Consider the following 11,992-nt stretch of genomic DNA (forward strand, 5'->3'; position numbering starts at 1 on the left):
CAACCTCAAGTGCAATGAACACGGCCTGTTCATTAATAAATACAATCCTCTCACTACACTGCTTTGGAGTGCGAAAATTAACGCTCAGTATTTAGCAGACAACAGTACTGCAGTTGCATGGTATGTTACAGCTTACTTGACAAAAGCTGAAATGAGCAAAGCAAATGAGGTTTGGGCTGATTTGACAGCTGATAGGAGCTTGACTCAGAAGCTGTAAACTTTTGGCATCAAGGTGCTCTCAACAGACTGTGGTACCAATGAAGCTTATTACAAATTCACTAGCACTCTTCGTTACAGACGAAGTGTCACTATTTTGTGGTTGAGGTGTGGACCTGTCATTTCCAGGTAAATAGTGCTACAACCATGGTCTGAATTGAAGATTTGCCAAAAAGATTATTTTATAGTAATCCAGAAGTACAATTTGATTGGCAATATATTAGCAGGATCTGTGCTTTTATTACGTAGCAGAACACTACTCATATCACAATGTGAAAGTCGGACATAACAAGGGACATTTTAAGCTGTATGATTGTCCGTAGTGCCTAGTGAGGCATGAGATATGTCTCATCAACCTGTAAGAAAGGCATGGTATCAACCAGTGAAGACAGACACAAATGATCACAGTTCAAGGGTGTTTATTGAACTTCAATGGGTTGGTTGAACGCCTATATAGACCTAAATCTAAGGATGGGAGCAAGCTACGACCATCAAATATTAATAACGCAGTCCTAGTCGAGTCTCTGTCAAAATAAAAGGGCCTATACTAATAAACCTATTGCCAATCCTTACTTCTAAATACAAAATGGTCTGGGACAATAATGTATGTAAAAAGAAAAGTGTTCAAGAAATAATATGTCAGGATAGTTGAGCAGTTGGCTTCCCTTCCCAATGTTTTCAGCCCAGGGCAAGGTGGCACGTTAGAGCTTCGCACACACTCTGGCTTCCCTGGCACGGGGATACAGTTCAAAGTACGTTTTAGGGCCTTTTGTCAAAGCCTCTTTCCCAATAACAGTCTCTTCCTGCAGAGGGTCTGTCGTAACAAACTAGCACCAAAGTTCCTTTCTTATCAGGATTTTCACTTTCACAAGTTCTCGCTTTCAATGTTCAACATGGGCCTCCCTCGTTCAGGTTCGGACCCCATTTGCACAATATTCACATTCGGTCTCCCTCATTGGGGCACAGACCATGGATCTCCCTCCTTTGGGCTCAGACACCTTTTTATCACAATGTTCTCAATTGGTCACCCTTGTTCGGGCTCGGACCATGTAATCTCACTTTCCATGTTTTCCTCTTGATATCAAAAATCAAAGACTTTTGAATGTGCGATGAGTTTTGCTTAAACCATCGCAGGACCACTTCGATTCACTTCACCCAATGTTCTTGCCAATCTCACTTTCGTTTCTGCCACTTCTTGGCTGGATACCTTACAGAGACCTTCAATTGAGCACCCTTGTGGTGCCGGACCATTCCGTCACTGGTATTTCATCTTTTCCTTTAATGTTCAAACATTCATCCGCAATTAAGCTTTCCTTGCTTCTTTCTTCACATGCTTTACAATCTTCCTACCTGCACTCTTTATACAATGTTGCTGCTTGCAACCTTGACTTCAACACAGACTGGTCTTGCATTGGTCTCCCCCAATTCACCGGCTGTGTTGATCTCTTTGGCGCTGCTCTAATCTTGGAGCCAAAGACGGTACCAGGGCACATGCTGTTCCTTCCCGACTTGGTCATCCATGCAGGAGGGCCCTGGGTATATCCGACACACAATACAGGACTCTTCAGTCTGGTTTCCTGGCCTTACACTTTCTAATCTGAAGGGTTCTGGAAAGTAACGGTTTCTCGCCGAAAAGGTCAAGGGTATTTCCCACCTTGTGTACTCTTCTTGATTTGCTCTTTTCCTTCCTTCGTTCAGCTGCCATCGGGAAAATACTGCCCCTTTGTGTGCTTTGCCTCGCTCAGAGTGTGCTTTTGTGCTCTGCCTTTTATCTGTGTGGAGAAGTTTAATGGAAGTCAAGTGTGAGTGATTACCAGTAGTGGGACATGTCAGGAACAATGCTCAGGGTGTGAGTCTGTTTTCCCCCAGAGCGGCCTGTCCATGTAGGGTGGGGGGTGCAGGGTCTTGCCATCGGGTGTCCCACTCCCCGAAGACCCGTTACCAGGTTATCCTCCTGCACTGGTCCACCCCCAGGTCTTCCAATTTTGGGACATTGGAGAGAACAAGGGAAAGATGTATCCATGCATTACCGACGCATTTAAGGGGCTGCTAAATCACGGGCTTGGCAGATTAAATCTGCTGCGATTTTGCCAATTTTAGGCACTGTTACTGCTGTGCTAATACCGCAGGCGGTAGTAGCGTGGGAAATTCCCCATTGGGACCAATGGGGAATTCCCGAATGGGCCCAATTGGGAATGGGAACTTACTGTTCCGCCAAACCCGTGATCCGGCGTCATATGAAGCACTTGTGCATAGGCGCGTTATAAATGCCATATCATATCATATAGCGACAGGGGGTTTGGCGGTAATGCTAATAGCCTCAGCAGTAATACCACCTAACTCGTGAAGAGGCCCAAATTGCCAACAATTTTGGGGCATAAATTCCCTTTGAGGTTTTGGAAGTTCTTGTAAGAAGGAGAATGCAGGGAAATCCCTTCCCACAATGACTTTTTCAGGGAGCCCAGGAATAATGGCTGATGACACCAGCCGTGATTCTCCCCTAATGTTAATGTACATTAATGTACCAGCAATTGCCTGACCACAGTAGTGGGACATGTCAGGTACAATGCTCAGGTGTGAGTCTGTTTTCTCTCAGAGAGGGCTGTCTGTGTGAAAGTGTTTGTGAAAGGAAAGGGGGATAGAGTTTCCAAACATCCTATCGGATAGGATGGGGTAAAGGTGTTACAGTGAGGGGGATACCGTGTCTCGCCATCCAGTGTCCCACTCCCAGAAGGTGCCTCACCCAGGTGATCCCCTCGCACTCCTCCACCCACAGGACTGGATCCAAAAGCGATGGCTGTGTACTCGCCACCTGGATGACAGACCCCCGGGGACTAGCGGGTGAGACACCTTCTGGTTTCTCACAAACCACATGAAGCCGATGTGCGAAACTGCAGAGAAAATGCAATTTTATCTTACCATAGTGTATTGAGGAAGAGTTGCTTGGTACGTTTTGAATCTTTCAAAGTAGCTTTTGAGAATACAAAAAATAAAAAAAGCAGCATTGTTTACCCCAAATTTCGGAATTACTTAACTATGCTAGAAAAGGAAATTTGTCAGGAGGAAATAGTAGCAGCTGAAATTGCAAAGGAAGCTCATGAAGGATGACAAGGGACTGTTGATAACAGTCAAAATGCTCCTGGAAATCCACTATTATGTAATGAGCCAGAAATTGCTATGGAAGAAGTGAAAAATGTAATGTGACAAGTGAAGGAGTCTGAGCTTCAACCTCCAGACTTATTGTCAAAACTAAACAATGAGCAGGAAGGAATTTTCAACGAATTTATCAAGTGTAAAGAAACACCACCCAAACCATGCTTGATGGGCTCTGAATTTAACTTTGCCCAAAAAATAACCTAGAGTGAATATGGCAGATCAATCTTGGCCGTGAAACACAGGTAGGAGCCACACTGCAATCTTTTTTTACTTCTTACGGTTTCTTCATCTTGCCCTGCCATATCTTCCCTCCAAAGATCATGCCCATGTTGTGGGGCCCTTGGTGAATTCGCAACTGGACTACGGAAATGGGATTCTGGCGGGGAGTCCTCGTAAACAGTTTAGCCGGCTCCAAAAAGCACAAAATGCCACATTGAGGCATATTTTACCCAAGTCTGCCCATATCTACATTGCGCCGCTCACTACGTTGGCTACCAGTGGAAGAAATATTACTTTTTTAAATCCATTTTCTGATTTATAAATGTTTGCATGGTTTTGCACCTTCATATTTGGCAGATAAGCTGAAGAGATATCAACCACTTTGTACATTGCAATCCACAGATAAACTTTACTGCATTTCAAGGGGAGACAGGCAGTTCTCAGTCTATGGCCCCAAACTCTGGAATACCCTCTCTTGGTAGTTAAAAAACAAGGACTCCTTTATGCTTTTTTGAAAGGCAAAGAACACTTTCCTTTTTAAATAAATCCTCTCAAGCCAGTGCTATCTTGTGGCTTAAGCGGCATTAGACCACGTCTCTTTGGTCCTCCTCTAAATATCTTCTGCGCCTAGATGCGGCCTTATGGAGGGACAGGGCCTCTTAGTCCTTGTCCTGCCAATTCTCTGTGTGGGTTTTCCTTATGTTTTCTGCCACTGAGGTCCAGCCGGGACCTCTGGCAGTGCAGCTCTTCAATTTTACCTGTTGGTGAACAACACCCCTGGGATACTCTTATGGTACCCATGGGTAGGGGAACACCCTTGTACCCCTTATGTGTGTTTTTGGGCACCTGAGTGTTGCCCACAGAGCATGGTATGGGCTGTTGGCAGCTACATGCTGACTTGGCAGTGCCTCTGAGGATCCTCCAATTTGGGATACCCAGGCCCTGCCAAAGTAATCAATGGATTCGTACACAAAGGCAAGATGGTCACTGTGGCCTCTTGGTTTCTATTGCCTTTTACTTTGTTTCCCAAAGTCCTGGCAAGTCCTAACTCTGTCCCTTCCTCCTAAATGGCTGTTGGGTGGCAACACCATATATGTCTATGTTGTGCCATTTTCCCCTAACTGGCTGTTGGGTGGAAATACCATACATGGCTCTGGGACTGCCTCCTGTCATACTGACTGGATCTTTCCCAAGTGTTGTGTGTTTTGGGTATGCTCTAGGGGTGGAAACTGTGTGAATGGAGTTGGGAGTCAACTCACATTCTCTGTTGTGGGTGTCTAGTTTCTGTGTGTTACACAATGAATGAGACAGCCCTGACTGAAACTGACATGAATGCAGTGTAGTGTAGTGTGCTGAAAGGCTGGGTATTTGCCCCAATCCACATTCTTTGCTCTGGGCTTCTGGGTGGAGTGAATGACCTTAATATCTGTGAGCCTGATTGGCTGCCTGCCTGCATGAATGCCCTTCTGCGTGATTGGCTGACTGAGCCTGGCTCAGACAGAGTGAATGATGGACGGATGTGTATATCTGGGGACCTCTAATTTATCAATTTGTTCACAAGCTGAATCAAGAAGAAGCTGTTCCTTGAAGCCCAGCTGCAAGAGAAATCTGCTGCTGCATTTCTTTAATGTAATCCGAAAGCTACCGTGTCTCCAAAGGACAGATCCAGAGAGGGCCTGCAAAGAAGACCTCTCCTCGAGCTACGAAGTACCATCGTGCAAAGCTGCTGCTCTTCATCGAAGTATCCTGGAAGCCAGTTCTGTGTGCATGCCGTCTGTGAAGGGTTCTTCAAAGTCCAGAAGAGGAGTGATGGACAACTCAAGCCAGAAAAGTCCACTGGTGTCGCCCAGGGTCCGGAGGTGCGTTTCGTGGTTGCTGGAAGCTGTTTCTGTCTACCACATAGTGCTGCTGGACACCCAGAGCTGCAAATGTTCTAAACTGCCAAGGAACATTTGAAAGGACATCCTTTCTGTCACCAATGACCACCTTTTGCCACTGGAGAGAGCACAGAGTCACTGGGGTGAGTCGGTGGGTTTCCTGCCGCCAGAAGCTAACAAAGACATCCGAGGGTCCAGACTTGGTGAGGGCCCAATGTCCAGTGGTCGGGTCCAGGTCGCCAAAAGCCATACAGATGTCCTTGCTGCAACTGCAGCACTGAAGAACCAAAAGTCGGAAAACTGTGATATTCCAAAACCGAACACCAAAAGTGGCCTATGCACCCATCGCCGCCAGAAGTCATTGAAGGGTGCCAGGGGTCTTACTGTCATCTGCCAAGCATTTAAGGAGCCCACAGCAAGTTGCATCTTCACAGGACTTCTACAGTCAGAGAAATCGTCGACCAATGGAGATCACTGCAAAGAGCCAAACTGCTGCACTTCAGAAGGACTTTGGTTCCTTTTTATTCTTGGACTCAGCATCCCAGTGGCTCCTTCTTCCAAAGGAGGTTCATCCTCGGAGAGAATCATCGAGTAAAGCCGAGAAACTCTGCCACTTTGCCTGCCATGGCAGCAAAGGTACTGTGGCGAGGAAGATCCTAGCCTCAGGAGTCGTCTAGGGGTCCCAGATTCGTCGTGGGTCCTGTTAACCTGTGGCCTCTTAGGTACTTTGGGGTGGTAGAACCTTTTGAAAGAAAGCACAAGGTTATTGAACATTATTGGACTGGGCTGTAAAAGAAAACATAAGTTACTTCCTAAATGTTCCCTTACAGGTTGGCCAGGTGGGGGGATCCTCACTCAGAATTACTTGTCTAGCCTAAAGAAAGCATTCTGCCACTGTTCATACCTAACCTGCCTTTCTTTCCTATTTTATGCTGTTACACCTACCTTAAGAATCCACTTGCCTATTTAAAACAGTTTGCAGTTAGTGCAATGTTTGGTACCACATAGAGTGTATATATTTGCCATTCTTTGAATAAGTATTCCAAGTACAAAGTGTTATTATTTATATGTATATTTGGTAAAGGTAGCAACCCTATTTTATATAAAGAAGCTGTGTTATCACCGAATATAGTGTGTGGACATTCCTTTGTGGGGGTTTTAGGGAAACACTGTACTTAAGAACCTGCCTACATTATCTCCTGAACTCTTAAGCCTGGCTGCTCTTCCATTGCTACCAAATTGACAGCCTTGCTGGGGTGTTCAGTGCCTTTACCCTACCATATAGAGGGCAGAAGTACAGATAGCCTTCTCCAGTCTTTACAATGGTCTTGACCATGACCAATAAGTCGGCTCATGCTTAGAATATAGTCCATTGTTACAGTATGTTAGTGGGCATGCTGCAACAGGGAAATCTTTTTTTTTTCATGCCATGCATGCTTTTGTTCAGGAGAAGACTACCTGTTGTCGATCTTGTGTAGTGACTTCCCCAACTGGTTTGGCAGCATTTAACATAAAATGTGCTCTGTACCACTTGTTGATGTTACCTGTGGAACATGACAACAAGTTGGGATTCAGTAAACCCTCTGGAGAAGCTGCTCATGAAGTTGGCAGGATTCTGCAGGAAACTGAAAGTTCTCATTGTAGATGAAGTTAGCATGCTATCCAAGTTCATGCTTGCTTTTGTACATTTAGCATGCAGGAGGTGCTGAAGAAAACTATGAAGGAACCGTTTGAGGGAACCATGCAACTGTTTTTGGTGCTCTGCTGCAGTTAACTCCTGTGAACGGTGATACCATTATTAAGATCCAGCATAGTCAACAAACTCAACAATGTATTGGCAGTATAGGGAATGAATGCCTCTCCACATATTTCTAGTATCATGAACTTACTCTCAAACATGAGGCAATCTGCAGATCTTGAATATACAGAAATGTTAAATATTTGCATGGGAGTCTTGAACAATGGTGTACGTAACCCTTTCCAAAGTACACCAATTTCCAACAAAGGATGTACAGTTTCTGAGGTGAAGTTGGATTTACAACAAAGGAATGCACAATGTGTTTGTTGTCACCTTTTGCAGAATGTGAACAATTTACTTCTGCAATGAAGGCAAGGGTGAATAAAGACATTGTAGAAATAAAGTCTTGTGATGTTTTGGAAGGCCAATCAATTCCATTTGAATTCAATAGGAAAGCAAAGCCACGTCTAGCTGATTTGGAGAAGTCAATTTTCTGAACAGCAGGTTTAGTATTAAATTTAAAAAAGCTCCTCAAATGGCGGGTTTTGTTGAGACGTGACTTAAATTTAGATTGGACTTGCCATTGGGCAATGGGAACAGTAGTTTATTTCATAACATTCCCAGAGTACTTCAGTTGAGTTCATTCTTGTGCAATAAGGCCACATTGCAGACCCAAAGTTGGTAGGGAGAACCTTCTGCAAGCTTCCAACTTTTTAAAGACATGTATGCCCAAAGAGCTCAGGTTCCCGTGTTCTTCCTATGCCATCACATACACAAATCTCAAGGTTTGAGTTTAAATGTTGCATTGGTGGATGTTGGACCTACCGTCTTTAAGTGAGGTATGTCTTTTGTAGCATTGTCCTGTGTAAGACGTATGCTAGGATATTTAATACCGTTTGTGGAGTCTAAAGTTGTTGCTGATGTGGAATGTGTTACAGAATATAACAGTCTACGTACACAGTATGCACCTCTGTTGGGCACACTACCTGTTCCTGTAAAAACTATTTATAAAAGGGAAAGAAACGTACTGATATTGTAAAAGGTAGGGCGCAAGCTATCCCTGCTAAAAAGCAAGCATTGGTGGAAGAACAGACCACTAGTGTTTCTGTTCATAAATCCACTGAATTGGCTTCCAATAACAAAACAGGTATTGAATGCTATTGCAATTCAGCATTAACTCTGCACTTTTTTCCTTAAGGGAAACAGTAAACACTCTTGCAGAGCATACTCTTTATACATGACTAACCACTCTACAAACACTAGTTAAGGAATCTCTAGAGGAATTACATTGTGCATCCGCATTAAGTCATCTGGTTGCTACTGCATCTGGACATAGTTAATTTTTCGGAACCTCTCAACAAGATGCACATGAGTTTCCTATGTCAATCTTTGAGGTTTTAGGAAATGTACAAGTTCCATTGGATTCTTTTGTTTGATTGTTATTTGCGTGGTTACATTTTTGCTCAGGTTGTCATCAAATGATGCACAGAGAACGTTTCAAATGTTTTGCATACCTTTTGGTATAAGGCCCAAGATAGTGTGAACTTTTCTGACCTGCTTACCAAAGCTAATCAAGGACATGGTTTGTGGACATTCTGGTGCTTACTAGTATTGTACACAAATACATTTGCGGTTTCAAAAGGTATTGATACTGATGTTGCAACGATATAGAGACAGTGGTTCAAACATCAATACCGAAATGTTTAAGTTTGTACACTGTCAGGTTTCTATATCACAAACCTCATATGAAACTGTTAAAACAATATTCCACGGTGGAGTAAGAATTTACAGTGGTTATTATACATGTTGAGTGCGACGAGAAGAAAACTGGCTTGTCTGTAATGATTCAACGGTATCTTTCAAACTACGATTGCCTATATAGCTTAATGCTAATTTAATTTAACTAAAACTGAAATGTACAATTTAATTTTGATTTCAAATAGAAAGTACCTTAATTAAGTTCTGTTAACTTTCAATAAAAAAGAAATAGGGAATTTGCATTATAGCTGTGTATTATTTAACTACTAATGCAAATAGGTATTTCTCTTTATGAGTACAGCCATATGTAGTATGAACAATCTAGCAATGTTCTCACTCCTTTACCAGGGACAGTCTTTCCTCAGGTGGCCAAGGAAAGGCAGAAGCTACCTGATCCTAACCCTGGGGAAGGCTATCTGAGGGAAGGCCACATGAGGGGAGACGACCCTCATGGGAGTGGGATAGACTTGCTAGGTCAAATATGGTATCCCCCAGTTTCATTAGGACCTAATAACACCCATTTACTTTTCCCCCCATTCTTGTATGGCATATTGTGGTGTGGAAAAAGAATCTCCACTATTTACTGAACAGCAACCTTATGTACATCCCTCCCTTTTAATAACACTGTAGCAACAAGTACTGGCACTTATGCACGCCCCCCATTCCCCTTTTATAACACTGAGACGAGGCAGAGGGATGGAGTGATGAAGAGCACTAGACGCGGCAAGCCAAAGCCACGTGTTAGTGATTGAAAGATGTTAACAGGTGCCAGGACATTCAAATATGAAACACCTGAACAAGATGGGAGAGTCAGCCCTCCCGACGCTGGTTGGGACACGGGAGGAAAGCGAGCTGCAGACCGGAGCAAAAAAGCTGACGAGGAGGGCGTCCAAGGAAGTCAGGTAGAAGAGTGTTTGCCGCACTGCCATCTTGAGCAGCAGGAGCTGCCGAGCGAAGGATAAGGCCAGATGGGAACCGAGCAGCCAATGAGACAGGCTGCCTGGCAGCAGACAGACCGCAGAGAAAACAGAGAGACACAAGGGATGCCGAAGCTGCCAGAGAAGACCGGTAAGGCCAGAGAAGGAGATTGGGATACTGGGGCACTTCGGGGAAGATGCTGCATGCCGTTAGTAAAGAGCAAAACCCCACACAAGGGAGCTGGGGCATTTAACACAGTTGGAGAGGAGTCGGTGGGCCAACATATGAAAAATATAATTACCTGTGTACGAGAGGGCGCTAGAGACCCGACCAAGATGGCCGCTCCCTTGTGAGCTCCCGCGCGGCCTATTAAAATCCTTATTAATCCTGTTTATTCCAGCAGTATAACCCCCCTAAAACACCCATCATCGCTTCAGCCAGTGTACAGGAAAGAAAATTAGCCATGCAGAAGCCGAATCCAGAGACCCTGACCATCTAGATCCTGCTTCGCGACGTCCCCGGGTGGCTGGGGCGCCTTAAAGGCCGCAAGAGAGCTTCAGTGGCCGCAGCGCGGCCGAGGCGAGGCCGCGCTGAAAGCGGGAGAAAGGAGTAGCCCGCTGCCCCAGACGCCGGTGCTACAGATCCTGCACCGCCCCGGCAGCTGAGAAGCAGCATCCCGGCAGAACCTTGCGGCTCCACAGCCCCCCGCTGACGAGCTACACAGTTGCATCCTGACGAAGCGGCGGTGGCCGAGAGACGGGGCCAAATCGAAGGAGCGGAACGCGGGCGAGGCCTCACCAGGTACGGCGCACGCTGGGGGGAGGCGGCGCGGCTGTGCCCAACGACCCACTCAGCGCTATCTAGCAAGAAGCCCCACTTTGGCAGCACAGTGACGCACCGCAGGGACCATAGAACTCCGAACTGAACCAACTATCCTGGGATCCGACTGGCTCGGTCGGCCGATAATCCACCGTCCCCGACACCAACCAGAACGCATATGGCGGGCTGAGTGTCCGTCCCTGCAGTCGAGCAAAACATCTCTCAAAACCCCACAAAAGGGCACAAGAAACCCCGCCTCGGCCGCCACACGAACTCTACGGCCAGGCAACCAACGGCGCTGTCCATCCGTTCCCGCAATGGGGAAAACCGACAAACAACAGCGCAAACTGAACTTTGACGCAGGAACCTCAGCAAAAACCCCAAGACACAGCAATGAATCAGAGTCCCCGCCACACATACTACACCAAGAGAACGACGATACCCAGTCCCTCGACATCAGAGCACTGCTCCTGGAACTGAAATCCGGTATCAGTAACCTAGACAGTAAGCTGGACGGCCTTTCGTCCAGGGTTGATCAAGTCCAACACCGGCTAGACACCCACAATGAACGGTTGGATGAGGCAGAGCAATGGATATCTACTTTGGACGATGGGGTATCATCTTTGAATACCAAGGTGTTGTCTCTCGAGGCCCAAATGAAAATAATCAACACCAAAAACGAAGACCTCGAAGGGCGCTCCAGAAGGAACAACATCCGGATAGTGGGAGTAAGAGAGAAACAACTACAAGGCAAAATGGAAGACCACGTTGAAGAAATGTGCAAATCGCTCTTCGGTACGGAAACTCTCTCGCCCCTGTTCGTCGTCGAAAGAGCTCACAGAATACCAACGCTAAGACCCGCTCCCGGAGCACCTTCTCGCCCAATAATTGCAAAATTACTCAATTATAAGGACAGAGATTCGATACTTCGAATGGCCAGAGAGAAAGGCGAGCTACAGCACGATGGCGATACCGTCCACTTTTATCCGGACTTCTCCCCAGCCGTCCAGGCACAAAGGAGGTCTTTCACAAACATTAAACAGAGACTACGCACGAACCAGATACCATACTCGATGCTGTTCCCAGCCCGACTGAGAATACAACACCAGGGAAGAACCCAGTTTTTCCAAACACCTGAAGAGGCAAATATGTACCTAGACCGGGTGGGCTGTCGACCACCAGAGAATAACCAGGCACGAGCTCAAAGGGAAAAGGCCCAGAGGATCCCACCATAGAGGGACTGAAGCAAAAGAACACGACACACAGCAACAATCAGCGCTGCCGGAACGCA

Source organism: Ambystoma mexicanum, chromosome 1p, assembly GCF_040938575.1.
Source record: "Ambystoma mexicanum isolate Mex_15411 chromosome 1p, UKY_AmexF1_1, whole genome shotgun sequence".
Lineage (NCBI taxonomy): Eukaryota > Metazoa > Chordata > Amphibia > Caudata > Ambystomatidae > Ambystoma > Ambystoma mexicanum.